The sequence below is a fragment of the Armigeres subalbatus genome, chromosome 1 (genome assembly GCF_024139115.2).
Source record: "Armigeres subalbatus isolate Guangzhou_Male chromosome 1, GZ_Asu_2, whole genome shotgun sequence".
NCBI lineage: Eukaryota > Metazoa > Arthropoda > Insecta > Diptera > Culicidae > Armigeres > Armigeres subalbatus.
Window position 1 is genome coordinate 114179379 of NC_085139.1, and position 19179 is coordinate 114198557.

Consider the following 19179-nt stretch of genomic DNA (forward strand, 5'->3'; position numbering starts at 1 on the left):
GGAGTTTTACACCTTATCCTCAACGTAATTTTGACAAAACCTGGATACTAGGCATTTAATTCTGACCTGAACCTTCCAAAACAATATATCTGTTTGTTTAGAATTGTTCGTACCACTGTTTCGTTAAAATTGAATATTCTTTAAAATTCCGATTCACGGACAACCCTACTTCTACGAAGTATTCACGGATTTCGGTAAAACATAACTTTATTTGCAGCTCTGAGAGGGCAGAGTTTTTTTTATAGAAATTCGCCAAGAAATTTCCGGATAAAGCTTTTAAACAAGAACGTCGGAATTATGGATTGTGCTGTTTAAAGCTGTCCGTATTCTCCGGAAATCCTTTCTTATCATTGTCCAGCACTCACTTTATAAATCATCATTGAATCATTAACTGAAAAAACTGTATTTTCCCGGCACGAGTTGAAAAAGGTCCCATATTTTTTTAAGTAGAGTCGTTAACGGAATTCCTTTTGGTCTGTCTGCTTGCGGGACAGAATTTCAAATGTTCACCATTCATATGGCTTCATGTACGATGTACCTTTTCTTGCTCATAGATTATATTCTCAAACACGGAATTTTCGGAATCCATCCTCCAAACCCAATGAACGGAATAAGGAACGAGTAGATTTAGATGTACCCTTATTCCGGTCAAGATATTTTTTACTTTTAGCATTTTCTATCGAGAAAATACAGGCAACAATTTGGTAATACGCTATAATGTTACCTGTTTTGTCTTGTTATGCTGCTGTGTTTGAAATCCAGGGCAAATTTTCACTTAAAAATGCTTAAATATTATGACAGACGTTCTTAGCAAGTGGGTTAATGAAAACAGTCAAAATGGCGCTTGTAGTGATGACCAACAAATTTTGTTTAAATTTTCACTATCAATCGCTAAAAATGACGCTAGTTTTCATTTTATTTCATGCATACATAACCATAGAAAAGTACAAGAATATTTTTCTGTTGTTTATATACAAAAACTCTTTATTATTTATCATTTTGTCTTGCGTGAACGGAATTAGGCGCTGAATGGAATAAGGGCACAACACGGTACATGTCAATGGTCAAGTCACTGTTTTGCCTTGTTTACTAAAGTTCGCCATTTATAAAAAGGCATTTTTTTTATTACGATCAAATCCGATATTTATATGGAATGGAAATAAATGTAATCCAACGCGAATAGTGAGACCAGTCCTACATAAATGCTAATATTGTCCAAAGTGCTATTTTCTTGTCTCTTTCCGGATAATCTATCTTCGCATTTTTTTTGCTCTTCTTGTTTTATTCCAGCATTTTGAAATATGTTTCCTTGCCAAAACAGTTGCTACGTCCAATTTGGGTTGACAAGCCAGGCTTATTGTACCTATCCATTCCGCGCGCACAATTAGGAACAGAAAGTAAATTTTGTGCCATATTCTGCGCAACATAAATTGCTTTCTATAAGATAGAGATTACACTCTGGAAGCCGATTTTCATCATATTGAAGCAACAAATAATCTGCACTTTTGTACTTCGCTTTAAAAAAATGAGTCCAAATCTTTTTTTTTTGCTCAAATTCGAGAAAAATCTACGTGCGTTTTAGCGCTGCTGCTAATGGAGGCCATTTTTTGAATTTTTCAATTTTACTTATTTTTGTTTTCTTCATATTCCCATTATCAACCCATGACAACAATAAATTTCCAACTTTTTGATGACATGTAAGTGAATATAATAATAACAGTAAAGAAAATTTTAAAAAATCTTTAAGTGTCAAAGTGCGCAGAATTAAGAGCAGGGCAGAATAAGGCACGCTCACGGTATTGCCTTACAAATCCTATGTCCTTCTTCTATCTATCAATATCTGATTTCTCCTTTTATCAATCTCTTTTTCTCTTTTATAATCTCAACCTCCACTTTTTTCTTCTGTCTCTCTTCTATCTCAGATTTTCAATTTAATATTTTTCTATCCAATAGTACAGTAAACTTCTACCTTGGCTGCTCTAAACCATTTCTGAAACAAAAATAAAAAATAAAATTCTGTTTAATTACTAAATCTGAAATGTTCAATATTATTATTATATCATTTTGTGATCAATCTATTTTTTTTAATCCTACGTTTTTTCTTGGCTGATTTCTGGTTTGCTATGACATTACTATTTTGAATTTTTCAACCTGATGTAAATCCTGATAAGTCTAAATAGTTCTCCACTCCCAATTGAAAACATTCTGAAAATTGAATGTCTCTAAAATACAAAGTAGACTTCTCATTTTCAATCTATATTACAACCTATCCTATCCTACCTATGGCCACGCGTTGGCTTCGCTACTTCCAGTTGACGAGAAATTGATTAATTTCCCGACCCCTTGGAGAGTGCTAATGAGCCCTAGCGGATCCTCCATGTAAAGAGCTATACCTGATAAGTATGCCGGGACATACGATCAGGGGCTCAGTCTGCAAAGCAGCCGATCCACTGTGAATCGTTAGAGGCGCACTGAAGTGCTCCAAATGTGATATGATACACAGATGAATATGATCTTCAATACCGTCAACCCCCGTGACCTTGGCTAGGGATTTATCTCGGTGTGACAAGTATGCGTCCATTTGTTCAAATGTGACAAATTGACTTCAGATTTTTTCGACTTTTCTAGAATAAAACCTCTCTTTCGACAAAATATTTTAAAAATACGTATCAAATTATGACGTTAGACATCAAAACCTCAAAATTTATGCGTCCAACGGCAGCACGGTAATTATTCAAATCACGCTTTTCACTGATACCGAAACACAGAACAGAACTGTACGACTAAATGGTGAAGGCATCACTTGCAAGCCCTTGCTTGCAAGGGATCACCTGGATCAGTGGCGTAGCCACGGGGGTGGTTTTGGACATAAAATCCCCCCAGAGACAACATTTTTAGAAGGAATTTTTTTTTTCGAAAAGAAAATGTTCAGAAACCCCCCCCCCCCCCACCGCTTTTCTGGCTACGCCACTGACCTGGATACATGGTTGGCTACAGCGTCGATACACCCATGCCTGGCGTATTGTAAAGCTCCATAATCGTCGGTCTTGGGTGATGTTTCTTCCAACATTCGCACTAAGAGACCAGCCCACTGGAGTCTGTCGTATTTTAAACGATTCACAATATTCTCTTCTTTGTATACTTGATGCAGTCAGGGTGACCACTTGTCTTCCATTTTAAAATTCCCGCATATTTCCCGACTTTTTCCCGATATTTTTGAAAAATTCTCGATATAATTTTGAAGATTTAAAATAGAAATTTCTATTCTATTTAAAAAAAAATCGTCGGTGATTATATTTTATTTTAAAAGTGCTTTTCATTTCTTTTGATTTTTTTGATTCTTTGGCTAGTTTAAGGTAAATTTTTAAAACCTCTTACTTACAATTTAAAATTGATAGTTCTAGACCAACATTTGAAAAAGGTGTAACAGCCAAAGTTTATTCTTTACATGTATTTACATGGTTCATGTATGTATGTAGACGAGGAACCAGGAAGAATAAATTTTGGCTGTTACGCCCTTTTCAAGTGTTGGTCTATAGTTAACTTTAAATATATTGAAGCATTCTTTGAGAGAATTTTGGGTCTGCCAATATTTTGACATACATCTTCTCCAACACTTTCAAACTTCAGAGTTGAGCCAGCCTACACGCCCGTTTCAAATCACTGAGAGGTGTGTAGGGCTGCAAATCCTTTTTTGACGTAAACTACGTCTAAGGGGAAGACTCGGATACAGGGTGTCAAATGAGAATTTCAAAACTGGAGACCGTCACGAAATCATGTAAGATTTGTAACATTAATAGGTCCTTTATCTTTCAATGGATTTTAATGATTTATATATTATTCGATTCGTAAACTCTCCACCAATTTGCCAGTAGTATTGAATCTATTGATTATCAACGCTAAACTATTGAAAATTTCAGTTCTTTCATGCATCATGCATGCCCTATAAAGCGCGTTCCAATCCTTGGTAATTGCCTACTTGTAGGGTATTATCTGTTATTGAACTGGGGTAGTATGAATGGGGCTGGGTGGCCCAGCCAGTGGAGTCCCTACTCCCTCATAGAGTGGGAGATGCTGCTAAAGCTGGGTAGTAGTGTCGTGGGATGGTTCCTTCTCTTCTATATTTGGTTTTACGTAGTTTACGTCGAGCGGTCGTGTCTTGTATACAACCCCATTTTTTTTTCTCTTTATTATAAAGATTCATTTCTCAAACTGCTGCAAATCACTTTAATAAAAATAACTTTTATGTTCTTGATTGCTTGTTACAATCTATTTTCAGTTCTTGAGACTTATTTTATGTTGACTAGTGATGTATTATTGATATGATTATTTTTACTTTTTCTACGCTTCCTGATCTCATTATGGCATCAGAATTTATTATTTATGCCAGTCCTTCCATCATCCTTAAGCTGGTGTACGATCTAACAGTGTTCATCGATCTAAAGCACTTCTCCTGTCAGTATTGGTAGAATCATACTCAAATCTCAATCATCGAGGCTTCACGCACGAGTTAACTCGCTTGCGATTCTGCAGGGAGCGAGCGCATTGCGTTTGAGTTTCTCGGACAGAACCGCATCGCTTCGCTCACTCGCCGAAAAATGATTTCGCTCTAAAAAGCGTCAAAACGCAATTTTTTGTTTACATAAGGATTTATTTGCCATTGTTATAAGCGAAAAATCATAAGGGTTGTGTACAAGACACGACCGCCCGACGTAAACTACGTAAAACCGTTTGGTGAAATGAAGAACCTAGCAAGACCCATAATTCATTAATATTACAAAATTTTTCTTCTGATTACTTTTGAGACAACACTGGTGTCGAGCAATATTCAAAACATAAAATTTGTTGGATACGACAATTAAAAATTTACATTTTGAAAGTAGCTGATATATTCATGTAATTAAGTCAACATTTTTTAATTCTCGAGTTTTATATAATATGAGAAGTTTAGTTTTGTTTGTTTAATTTGTTAAGGTTTTCACTTGAAAAAATCAATTTCATTGTTGTTTTTCTTATTTTTCGAAAAATCTTCTAAATGAGCTTAACTTAATTTGGGTATTTCTATTGCAAATAATAATTTGCACTTTGAATAAAATTAGTTTCGGTTAATATTCTTTTGTATGAAATTTTGGTTCTAAAAAGAACCGATTAACCTTCGATAATGTGCAATTCCAATCCCTAACAGCAAAAATGAAAATTTTAGCTGACTGCTACTGATATCATCCTTGCATTTAAATTTCCTAACTAACCGAAGTTCTGCGTAACTAACCGAAGTTTGTCTCCAATTGACCAATTTTATATTGTTATTTTTCTCAATGGTACGCATTGGAAATCACTGACAGCACATAACCAAATTCAGAATCTTGCTAGAAGATTTTACTGAACGCCAAGAGTGTGCTGGTCACAAGTTGTTGCACTTTGGAAAATCCTCTCAGCTTAACACCATTTTTCCAAGGTAATGATGGTAATCCAAAGAATTGATTTACTTTAAATGACTCCATTCACTATCAGCAATTACCGCAGCTCCACCATTGACGACGCGACCAACATCAACGCGGCAGCCGTTGTCGCTTGGACCGCAAGCGGGCAAAATTTTCACTCCAGTGAGGCTGCCGTCCCGACCGTCGCTCCACCATCTTTGACTGCCGCCTATCGCTGTGGGATGCCTTTGTCTCCGCCCGACAATCGCCTCCAATGCTGGCTCAAGGCTACAAATGAAGCATCGTGTCCGCTCTCTGAGAATGCTCGAACGAAAATGACGCGCGCGTATGAGACACGAGTCTTTTATGCATAGAGAAATGGAGCGATGGGCGAAAAGGACCGTAACTTATAACAACCTGATGTCCGTGTTGGGGTTGCAGGATTATTGATTGGGTCTGAATTTTTTACTGGGTTTGGAAGGAATTGAAATTTCCACTAGTTTAACGTTGATAATCAAAAATTTCAATAACATTTGCAAATTGGTGGAGAGTTTTCGATTCATTTGATATATAAATCTCAAAAATCCATCAAAAGATAAAGATTATCTTTTAAAATCTTACATGACTACGTGACGGTCCCCAATTTTGAAATTTTCATCTTATTGGTGAATTATTGGCGTCAAAATGCGATCACATTACCAATTTACCATTCATATGAATATATTTACTCCAGCAACTCCCTCCGACGCACGCTTGTGATTCACTTCCGACACTTGGCTGCCACTGATGCCATTCATACGAATTCATATTATATAAAATCTCCCCCGGGGCGCACTCGTGATTCTGCTACGGACGGCAACATTATGGCGTCGCCAAGTGGCTAATTTGCTCTTTGAATAATATTCGCCTCGCCTCTTCCTTTGTATAGAATGGTGGCCCTGAGAAGAACCGATTAATTCTCTCAGCAACTCCGCCGATGCTGGGACCGCGCTACGCGACATTTCAAATGAAATGCCTTGCGCGCGCGGGAGAGCACTTTTCTTATAATCAATAAAGATGGCTCATTAGTCCCGCCTCTCTGTTGTCCGGTATGGCTGCAAATATTGTGTAACCGTCGCACACTCACCAAAGGGGCGTGGCTACAGGTTCAACTTTATTGATTACAAAAAAGCAGCTCTTCCGCGCGCGCGAGCCATTTCGTTCGAGATGTCGCGGAGAGCAGACCGTGATACCCCCCTGACAATAATAGAACAAAATCTGCCAAAGCCGTAATTAATTTCCCCTACTAACGATTCGCTACCATCAATGAAAGTAGCTCTTAAGTCACAAGAGGCGAAGTTTTGGTAAAAACTCAAAATCTCAAAACTCATGGATGATTTAAATCAAGCGTGAGTTGAAACGCACCCAACTTAGCATCTAAAAACTCATGGATGAGTTGAATCATCCATTTGAATCATCGTAGGTTTTCTTTTGTTCTCCTTCGTAACAAACAGTGAATTGACGTTTGTCGCATAAAATATTAGACACTCTTTCATGTATAAGCAATAAATTGCCCCCAAATTGATTTCAAATACGTTTTTAAACCAAAATGATTCTTTGGCAAATGAGTGAAATGATGCGTTTGAACATGAAAAATTCAAGCGTGATACATTCCTTTAAAATCGCAGATGATTTCGATCGCACGGGAGCGCTCGATGATTGAGATTTATGAGTGATTTTACCAACACAGGAGGCGAGATGAAGTTTGATCAAAGTATAACTAAATTGCTTGGTGATGGCAGATTGTTTTCCGTCGGTAGTAGAATCACGAGATCACGATTCAGAGAAAGACTTATAATTTTAGTAGATAGTCATCCATGCGAATACATTTTTACAGCTTCTCCGTTTGACGCGCGCTCGTGATTCTACATACATACAGAAAACATACGATGATTCAACTCATCCATGAGTTTAGGTGCTGAGTTGGGTTTGATTTGAATCGTCCATGAGTTTTTACCACAACAGACCAAACCACAGGCGTTATCGCTGGAACCGCGCTGGTCCGTTCTCCGTGACATCCAGAATGAAAATGACGCGCGCACGCGAAACACGGGGCTTTTTATACACAGGGAAAACGAAGCAGTGGATCAAAAGGCCCGTACCTTACTGCAATCTGATGTCCGTGTTGGGGATTTATGAACGGAATTGATTTTTTCACCCGTTTTGGAAAGAAATAACATTTTCAATAGTTTAACGTTGATAATCAATAGTATCAATAGAATTGGCAAATTGCTGGAGAGTTTCCGAATCTATTGATAAGCAAATCTCGAAAATCCATCGAAAGACAAAGACGATATTAGCGTTTGAAATCTATCCTAATTTCGTGACGGTCTCGAATTTGGAAATTTCGGTTTTACACCCTGTATCTGAGTCTTCCCCTTAGACGTAGTTTACGTCAAAAATAATTCAATACATTCAACAATGAAGAACACGTAAAAATCATGCAGTGATGCAAATCGCGATTCGAATCATGAGCGATTCACTGGGCAATGATTCTGATGGGATTTGAGTCACGCATGATTTGAAATGTGGCAAAATTAAGATATTAACAACGAATGACCAGAGATTCTTGAGATGGGTGGAATTGAACATAATTGGATATACTCGAAATTGTCGACAAGTCTCCCGACAAAACTCGAGTCGCTTTCAAGAGAATATTGATCAAGCATCTTCTTTATGAATTCACAAGCTGCAACGAAATGCTAATAAGCTTTTTCATGGACTCTCGGAGATATCCTTGGTCTTAGAAACCTACCGAAGCGTAGGTGGCATGTTGCTTTCCATCATCACTACCGATAACAGCTCTAGACATTGAAGAATTCTGGTTTCAATATCATTTTCATTATACAATAGCAGACCCGACGAACTTTGTTTCGCCTAAAATTGATTTATTCTCTGATTAGTTCTCGAGTTATGCAGAAATTTCTGTTTTAAACCACCACCGAAACATATCTTCCCTTCCAAAACCTTCACATGCCAGATTTGGTTCCATTTGCTTGATTAATTCTCGAGCTATGAAGAAATTGGTGTTTCATTTGTATGGGAGCCTTCCTTTACAAAGGGGGAGGAGTCTCGAACCATCTTAATAATCTTTCCCGACCCCAAAAACCTCTGCAGTCTGCATACAAATTTTCACGTCCATCGGTTCAGTAGTTTCCGAGTCTATAAGGGTCAGATAAAGAGAAATCCATTTTTATGTATATAGATTCGACAAAGCCGGATACCTCAAATAGTTTCAAACGTTACGTGGAAAAACATATGCATTTAAAACAGTAAATATTTTTTCATGTTTTACACTAGCTATATATGATTTAATGAAAAGAACAACTGATGATTTTTTTTTCCCGATTTTTTGTATAATTTCAAGAAATTCCCGACTTTTTCCCGCATTTCCCGCGTGGACTTTCAATTCCCGCATATTTCCCGCATTTCCCGATTTCCCGACTCACTGGCCACCCTATGCTCATGATTCATGCGTCTGCGCCACACACCATTTTTCAGTCTTCCTCCGAGTATTGTACCTACGCAACATTTTTCGCTCGAAAACCCCGAAAACTCTCCGGACCGCCTCTTTTAACGTCCATGCTTGATGTCCATAAAGGGCCACTGGTGTAATCAGAGTTTTGTAAAGAGAAAATTTCGTTCCCGTCTGCATGTTGTGGGACTTAAGCTGGTTACGTAATCCCACAGAGAACAGACATACAAGTCCGTTCTCAATCGTGTGTAAGAAATTTAACGACCATTTTGAAACGAAACACAAGTGGCAATCTCATGGAGGCGCTGGCATCGCTAAGTTTCCGTAACCAAGCAGCTGTCAAAACTGTAGGCGCCACCACCCACCATGGACATAAACAACAGATACTCCTCCTCACTCTGGTTTCAATTCCATGCGCTGTTGCTTTCTCACATTAACGCAAGCGATTTTGCTAGCATCAAAAAGCGCATATGGTTTGTTTTGTGATGAAATGTTTCGTTGGTGAACAGCAGCTACCACCTTTGACAGTATTTTCATTATTGCAATTTTTTGAATCTCTACCTTTTCTTTCATTAGCCATAACCTACATCCCAGTCAGCATCAAAGCACTAAAGGGATGAAAAGGCCATAATGTGTGCGAAAAGATATTCATAATTATTTCACCATGTTGACATGTCCCGTTTATTTAGTCCTTTCGGATAATGCACAGAAACTATCTAGCCTTTCCGATAGTAAGTTGATTCGGAACACTAACTCTCTTCGACGGTAGTTTACAATCGTTATCTGAACATACTCTTACAAACATATATTTATTCAAAAATATGGAATTAGGAAGCGGCCTGAGTGCGAAAACCTCGACATGGTAATTGAATTGGGTTGCCTCGAAGAATGAAAATGCATTTTGTGTAATTTGTTTTTTCCTTGTTGGTTCCATAGTGCAGGAAAAATAAACAACAGATACCACGTGCTGGAAGAGGCGGCAAGCTTGGTTTGATTTTGGCGCGCAATATTTGTTTGATGAAATGTGACAGCTAGTACGCAAGACGCCATGAATGACACCTAGCGCCACCAAACGACGTATTGCCACAGTCAGTATCCTAACGTACTTTGATTTACACAGCTTTTCAAGTAATTTTTGTTCTAGCCTGTATGTCTGTTATCTGTGGTAATCCGTAGAAGGCCCTATTCGCAGCAGCAATACGTATTTTCACTTCACGGAAATCCTCATTGTCACATTGTAAACGTTCCAAGGTAAACGAATCCTTCAAAAACTTCAAACACATCCCCATCAAGCACCACCAACACAACTAGGTCTTCCGCTATCTCTACCTGCCACCATGTACTTTGTCTTGGTAGAGTTAATGGTTGAGCCTATCCTCGCCGTCTCCCTCTTCAGTGGGACAAAATTCTCCACTACTGCTCTGCAATCGATTCCATTGAGGTCAATGTCGTCCGCAAAGCCCAGGAGCATAGGGAAGATCCATTAATTACGTAACGCAAAAATTGGGCATTTTCAACCCCCTCTCCCCCCTATGTCACACTTTTTGTATGACGCGTCTGAAAATTTTGTATGGATCGTCACACTTTGGCCAACTCCCCTCCTCCTCAAAGCGTTACGTAATTTGTGGACGCTCCCATATGCGCCCGTGTGATGATAGTGCCGTTATTCTGCACGCCAAATCTCCTGATAGCGCCCTTGCTACAGAGGCGAAAAGTACGTTTCAGCCTCTTCCCGTCAGCTGGCGAATTTTCGTTTGCAAATCCGACGGATCGCCCTTCACAAAATTTATTTATAATAATTTGAGCTCTTTACTACAATGGAAAGAGGCTCCATCAGTGTAACTACATGGTGTGCAACATAACCAAACAGGCTACGGACGAACATAGATATCGCACGCGTTTAATTTTCAACCCGTACATATTAAATGTGTTAGTTTTTACTAAAATTGTGCTTTAAAACGTTGCTCATGTAAAACAAATGGCCAGGGTTCGGATTTCTCACTCACTCACGCGACAACTGATCGCTCCACCATCCATTTTATCCGGATAAAGTACAGCGCGATAAACTCCGGCACAAGCGATGGTGCGAAAAATTGTTATCCCTCTTCCCATGTTTCGCGAAAATCAAATGCTGCTTACTTTGCTTCTCCGAACTGATTGCATACGACGATGCGCCACGATTAGTAGTAGGTTCAAGACAGCAGTTTTTCTGCTTGCTTTCAATCGGTTCGTGTGGTGGCGTGGTTATAGTGGGCGCTCTACACAATTTAAAATTGTTTTGGGTTCGAATCTCGTCGCGCACCTACATTTTTGTGAATATGCTTTTAAAACTTATCTGGAGAAGTGGCGAGGTGGAGAATTTGGAGACCCAAAATTAAATTATCCGGCAAGCCGGCGCTCGCGAGTTTATCGGCCGTCTTTCTATCCGGATAAAATATTGTGTGAGAACACTTGCTCAAAGGAGAATATGGAAAAATTGCACTCCGCTGTTTGGATCAATCCTGGGTTTTTATTCATATGAGTGAGAATTCCGAAGCCTGCAAATGGCAAAAAGGAAATGAAACCTAATGATGAACAACTCCGAATTTTTTTAACACGTTCCGATAATTTTTCAATTTGTTTGACTTTTTTTCAAATTTCATACGAAAAATGCGATTTAAAAACTTTCATGGCTATTTATCTGAGTATGTGGAAAACTAATATGGGACTTGTTGGCGATAGTCCTTACTGTCCGTGTGTATACAATGCGCTGGTACTCATACCGAAGAACGGAATGGTCAAACCATTGGCGAAATGTGAGTTCGTTAGAAGTACGATAGCAAAACAGATAAACAGAAAACAGTAAAATCTTAATCTAAATTTAATATTTCTACATTCGTTTGGTCTTAAATCTATAGTTATCTTATCCTATGTAAGTAAAAATTTATGAATGAATTGTAAAATAACTAACATGAATTGTAAACATCTAGATACGAAAAAGTACAAGAATCTATAACGGTAATCAGGTGAATTTAAGCTAAAAGTGGACTAAAATCCGTAAGTAAGATGAAAAATGAACTATACAAAATACTAAAGATTAAATATTTACAGCTTAAAGCTAATCCCAATTAAATTAATCGGGTTTGCTATATAGATACTTTACCCGCAAATTCACCCATGAGCCAACAGGACTTCAGTGTGCTTCCCGTTCGGTGCGTATTGCTTTAGAAACGAGGGCATCCTGCAAGAGGTTTAAATGCGTCGGATGTCTGCACAAGACTGGAAGCCTCCTCTTACAAGCATTGGAAGCCTCCTCAAAGGCTCGAAATTTGTCTTTCAAGAACTACGTCTCCTTTTAAGAAGTTAAGAAGCGTCCATCTTAGAGACTATCAGGAGCCTCCAAAGTCCTCAAAGTCTAGAAAACTTCATATATAAGATGCTAATTTGGTGTGGAAAGTTTCTACGGATTTGTTTAAAATTTCAGAACGCTTTTTGGATGGCCAAGTTAGTTTTCGGTCGGTTCATACATCTAATGAGTTACCTTTGTATTTACAGCGAAAAAATGTGTACCAAAAAAGGAAAAGGTTGAGAGCCGCTGATTTAGAAGTTTATCAAGAACTCGTTCCAGACAGAATTTCAAAATGTGTTGTGACAGCGGACTTCAGGTATTAAGGTGTTTCTACAAACCCTGTCTAATAATTTTGTTGTTCAAATTCCACTTAATAACGAGTTATAGCGCTAGTTCATAACCAAACTAAATAATTAAAGTGTTGTTATCATTAGTGTAGAGTTACTTTTAACTCCGTCATTAGTGGAGTTCTGACAATGCTGTTGGACAGGTTGTAGGAAAACCTTCACACTTAACATTTGAAATTCTACCTCTGAAATTAGTTATTGAAAACACTAAATGATCGAAAAAAATAAATTTTGACAGATCTTATACCGGATCTTAATAATAATAATCTTTGGCGTGGAACGTTTAGCAGTGCAATTTGAAAGCAGAAGTTTCCTTTGTCAATCAAATGGAGAGCATTTCAGTACCTACTTGTACCTCCACTACTCGTCAACCAAACTGAGCGTGCTTTTGGTCACGACTTCTGCTCGCTGTCGTCGAATATCTACTCTAAGCAAACAGAATGTTGAACTTGGACTCATTCCATAACAGAGCTGCTAATGGAAAAGTGAGAAACAGTTGAAGAGCTGGCTTCAAAAATTAAACATGGATGCTCTGTTGAAGCAAATTCTACGCCAAAGCACTGGACCACGCTGAATCCCCAACAATTTTAGCAATCTTTTCGCGCTATTTTTTACGCATCTCTAATAAACATCACATGAAGGAACGAACGATATACTAATTGAAAACAAATTGCAATCAAATTCAAGACCACGAATGACTTTCAATCAGGTTCCCTGGCTTTCCTCATCTTTCCATTTATGAATCACCTGCCGTTTGCTACACTCAGACTTCACTTAAGAACCGAAAAAATCCGAATTCCACGCCCCTCTTGATCCGCACGACGATTACGGTGAGATTCGCTTATAGTTGTAGCGAGGCAGAGCTCGCAAAAATAAGTCAATAGGCGCACTACCGTACCCGGTACCGGCCATTTCGACCCATAATTGATCCATACGATGATCAGTCTTACTCAGGTCGTCTTAAACTGGGCGCGCACGCATGCCTAATCATCTCTGAGCCTGCGGTCGGCCCAAAATTCTACCGGAACCGAACGGATTTGAAGGTTTACAAATGCATTACAGGGGTGCTGTCGCTCCAGTGGCTGGAGTGCAGATTTCTGCGCGATGGCTTCAGGCCCACCGAAGAAGACTTGCAACACGGTGGGGTTGGTTGTTTACACTGGTTTGCATATACGCGCAGAAGTATATTGAACAAGTGCTTATTTGTGATCACGTCGATGTCAACAATGCTTTACGAAATAGTGATTGCATTCTTCAGCTGCATGCAGTGAAAGTGCTATTTCGGGGATAACCGAAATGATAGGAATTGATGATGTGCTTGGTGTGATGATCGATTGTGGTAGACGGAAAAGATATCTTTGGAAATTTGTTTTGAAAATCGAAAACTTTCGAAATATGCAACCCGATGCATATCTGAATGCGAGGTGCAAAACTTCCATCAACAACAAACAAGAAGTGGCGACCGCGGAAAATTGCTTCGTTCCGGCAATTCAAGATTGTAATTAGTGAATAAAATTGATTTATTTGATCAAAGATGCATTCGTAGTGATTTAAATAGCGTGTGGTTAGATGCAGATAAATAACAAAGCGGAACAGAAATAAAAATTTGCGTGTTTGTAAGCCAGAACACTTCGTCTCTGAAGGATTATTTGCTAACTGAACTAAGATTAGGCCTACTTGCTCTAATTTTGAAAATATAAGGTCTCTTTTATTTAGACATTGGGGCTACACACCAACACATCCAGCCTGCAAAGGCTCTTGATCATAACAATACAGTTCGTTCATAACTGATTGAAATTTGTATTAATATTTGTGAAAACACTAGATAAATTACAAGCTTTCTACTTTCTGGTTAGGCAATGTCAGGAAAAGATGATGAAGAGATGGGATGAGGCAAATAATCAAATGAAACTCGAAAATGGCAAAAACTCATCTATGAAAAGGCTAAAATTTGAAATGCTTATTTATTGAATGCTTGGCGTTGATAGCTGTGACCATCATTCAATTACAACTTCTGTGCCCGAAACGAAGGGTCTTTTCCGCCACGGGCCAATTTTTAAAATTCACACTTGCTGGCGGGCAAGAAAATCAGTACAGGCTTTTTAAATTTTCAAAATTATCAGTGTTTTTTTCACATTATCTAAAAACTTAATTCGATCGTTACATGAAGTCCATTTGAAATATTTCAGTAAATTATTCAAACCGGTAAACAGTGTTGATAAAATGAATTTCGTTACTTTACTAGCATGTTGCAGAACTGTTTTCAACGGATGAGAAAATGTACGAGATTTCAGCAACCCATGTGCCAAAGTGCTTCATGTTCAAATCATTGAGATGTTTGGCGATATCTGCTAGAAAAAGTGATCGCTCATCTATTGGATTATTCAGCTCAGTAGTGGTTTTACCTTTATCTTGTAAAAATGTTCCGATTTTCTTTCGAAAAATCTCTCAAGCGTGGTACCAAGGCGTAGTTAATGAACTGTAATAAACGAAGTCTTCGTATTCGACATTCCGTCATAGCATCATTTACAATTGGTGGTGGTTGGATCCCTAACGTTGATAAAGTTGATGAGTCGTATCGATTCAATTGGTGAATATGCATAGGGGAATGTCTTCATATCTTTGTGATTGCTTTCCATGTAGAATTGTCACAACGTCATTTACATTTCGCCATTAATCGTAATGGTCCTTAAATTTTCAAGGGAAAAAAGTTCCTCCACAAAGTCTTATCAGCCCTCAGGGTTTCCGTAGTTGATTTGTGCTTAAGTTCAAGATGCCAATTTCTCTGTCTTTCGAAAATGACCGATCAATTTCTCTTATGAACTTACAGTTTGCCACTTTTCTTTTTATTTTTATTAGAAGCTTGCAGCCCTGGCCATCACCTCATCCACAATTTTCACGTTCATAGTTTGAGAGAATTTCACACGCTTTCAAATCTTCTGCGAGTGCTCTTCACCGTGTTCCGCATAAACTATAGCTGGAGGCTATTTCCTTGAGACTTACGATCTGTAAACACCAACCAAAAGCCTTTCTATGGCTCTCCCTTTGAAAAATTCATCGTTTCAAATCTTACTAACACCAAAACTGGCCCGTATACTGCATTCTGACTTCGTATTTCTTAAGTGAAGAGGATTGTTGTTATATAATCCATTGTACCATTAATTTAAATCAATAGATATGAAATTTAAAATTAATTAAGCACCCTACCTTTGAATTCTACCAACTTTTGTTTCGTACCCGAGCCTTTTTAAATATCATATTTCATAGAATGCTTGGATTAGATTTTACTTTCAATATGGCAAAACTTTCTGAACAATTGAGCAAACCGGTCTTCCTTTTTCAACGTGACACGAAACTAGTAGAAAACATGAGTACTAAACTGCTAGGTAGCCGCTGTAGTCATTTAAAGTGTATCGATTTGACTTAATAAGCTGAATTCAGCTGTTATGATGCACACATGTTGTGGGAATGTTTCGTTTGATCTACAACATCGGTTTGACATTATAGCACCGGTAATTTGGCTGCTAGGTCGATGCAAACAAACCCATACAAATGAAGCGAAATTTCTGCATAACTCGAGAATAACAGAGAATAATCAATTTTAGCGAACAAAGTTCTCGGGTCTGCTATGAATAATAAATAAAGAGCTTTCCGTTTAGCCAGAAACTGCAGGCATGAATCTGGAAAGCTTATTTTCTTTCTGCATGAACCCACAAAAAGTGAGACCGAGGGCCGGATCGCGGGCCGTACGTTGGAGCAACCCTCTTTAGGACCTGAATGTTTTTATAAAATATGCTCTAGTGCTCATGGGATCGCAGATAGTTTTTAAATTTGATGTTCATATGAAGTACTGCTTCGACGTAAAATCTGGAATCGTGGGTTCAATCTTGCGCGATCCTTTCCCTATGTATCTTTCCCTATACTCTCATTTTCTATATAATTTCTAGGGCTAAAAATGAAGTCCATGCCGTTTCCATTTCCATCCTATAACTGCAACAACTATTCTGCATTCTGCAAGAACAGAAATTAGACAGCAAAAGCTCGTCTGCGTGAACATGCTCATGCTAAAATGACAGAAAATGTGTCTCAAATAATAACTTCAATCCCTCAAACAAACGCCGCTTGACTTTAAAATTAAGCCATACTTATCTTGTCTCATTTGTCTCCAGTCACTTTTAATTAGCATTCTAATATAAACACACTCCAGCGACCCTAAACGACACCAGTCAAACATTTTAACACCTCAATCCGTCTACCACACGAATATGCATCGGATTAATCACCCATCGTCACTTATTTATTCAGACCGGACAGCCGTAGCCAACCGCGTTCGCTGATGGTGACGCTGCCCTTGTGATCTTACGATTCGTTTCCTTCGAACGCCATCAAACACCACTTTGCATCGCTATTTCTATCAACGTTCGCTATTGCAGATTTGAGACACCACTCGATCATTACTTTCCGATACTCGCTATGCCGAAACCGCTGCGTGCTCCTGCTGGCGCCGATGCTGATGCTACTCGACGCTCAGGCGCAGCGCCGCGGTCGTTCATGGAGTGTAAGCGGAGCGAATCATGCACCTGTGCTATTGTTGTTGCTGAGGGCGTCGTTAATTTCCCATGGAATTAATTCTGTTTTTTTGTTTATTTCTTCGATCTATTTTGTCGGTGCGAACCGGTCGGTGTCCGGTATTAAAGGTTCCGAAGATCTACAGAGTACGATGACTACGAAGACTGCAGGCGAGGATCATCTGGGCGGGTACGCGTACTGTGTAGTGCACGGAGGATAGCACCGGATGAATCGTCAGAACTGTGGCGGAACGATAGCGTGAGTAGCCGGAAACAGGACAATCCGTCATCGAGAATAATGGGATGATTGGGATTTGAGGGTGATATAATTGCACGGCAAGTTTCTTTTGTGAGATTAAGAACATTCATAGCATATGGTATATAGCGGTTTGAATATCAAAACTTCTTAGTGTATGTCTGTTATGATGAACAAAAACAATGCATATGTACAAAGTTATCATTTGTTTTGCACAATGAAGACTGTGGAATAATACTTCTATAAAAATGCTGGATCTCTACATCCGTAAACATCGAACGGTACCCACTTCTATTAATTTCTATATACCTTTCACAGAATCTGAAACTTACGATTGGTTTCCAATAAGTTCTTCAAAACCTCCGTGACAAATAGTTCATAAAGTCCACAGCTTTCTTAAGTACGTCTTACTCTTTTCATCAGAATTCTCATAGGTAAATCCGAAGAATTGCAATACTCGCCCAAATCAGGCATCGATTATTATCAAATTTCAATCTGGGTACCGACGCCTCTGATGTTACCCTAATACAACAGAGTTCGCTTTCTCACAGAGCCTAAATTTCCGGAAATCAAACCACATCGATAGCGATATCCGTCTGGTAATCCGTGGCGTTTGCAGTTCTTCTTTACCGTGACCAATCTCGTTACAGCAAAACACGTATCACATGACGTACGTGGAGTCGCGCAAAATCGCATGTAAAAACGTCAATTTCCATCACAGATATAGCGCACATTGGAACAGATACCTGGTTTTGTTGAACAAAACGTTCACTACTCTGCGTATAAGCTATACACTCGTATGCTTGTTTACGTACGAATGGGATTTCGAACGAAAATTGATGCAATTTTTTCAGTTGACGTCAGCCAAATGAAATCAGAAACGATTCGAATGAATGTCTTAAACCAGAATAAGAGTGATGTGACCACTTATAATAGATAATACCGAATTTTGAATATTTAATTACCGCCATTAGGGGTGACAATGGAGTCAGTGGGTGAAAATAGGTCATCGCTCTCACCAGCAGACTGGAGTCGTAAAGCAAAATGTTCAAAAGATCTCTTATATGAATCTTCTGGCCCTCCACATACATTCAATCCATTCTAAGCATTCTAAGTAGTTGATACGTGATTATTCTCACCCCGACGACGGTATCTTACGAATACATATATGAAAAAAATTATTTGGTGAATAGGCACACTTACCAGAGCAGTATATTTTAAAATTATAAATTTATTTGCTTATTTATTATTTAATTGTCTTTATAGGCTAATCCATAAGCATACTTATTTGTACATCGTGCTCCAATTCCATGTGTTACGTAGAAACAGGGAAACTGTAAGGGATAGGGACAAGGGACTGATCACGATGTATGTAAAAATTGGAATTATACACAGCTTATCTTGATCATGTTGTCAGACGTCAAACGCATCAAGCTACGTACACTTTGGGAGTCACTATAGACTTCAATACGAATGTAGATGAATCTTGCGATAACGGCAGTAGCTAATCAAAGATACACTGAAAGGAACGGGAAACATAAAGACCGAGAGACGCTACAGTATTCTTGAGCAACTATTCAACTGCAGAGAAAGTTTCTGTCGATCGCTCGTCAGAAAGTATCCATCAAATGTCCATTTCCCTAGAGACCATGGCCAACTTATACTAATGCAGAAATTCAAGCAATAGAAATAGATCTATGACCATTTCGTCGAAAGACATTCGATCGAATGACATTATGATCGAAT

The 19179-nt window shown here is 38.6% G+C and overlaps 1 pseudogene; it reads right to left on the bottom strand.

Annotated features, from left to right (window-relative positions):
- Positions 1–1764: 1764 nt before the first annotated feature.
- The window catches only part of LOC134205586 (charged multivesicular body protein 3-like), an 18779-nt pseudogene continuing 1364 nt past the window's right edge, over positions 1765–19179 (bottom strand).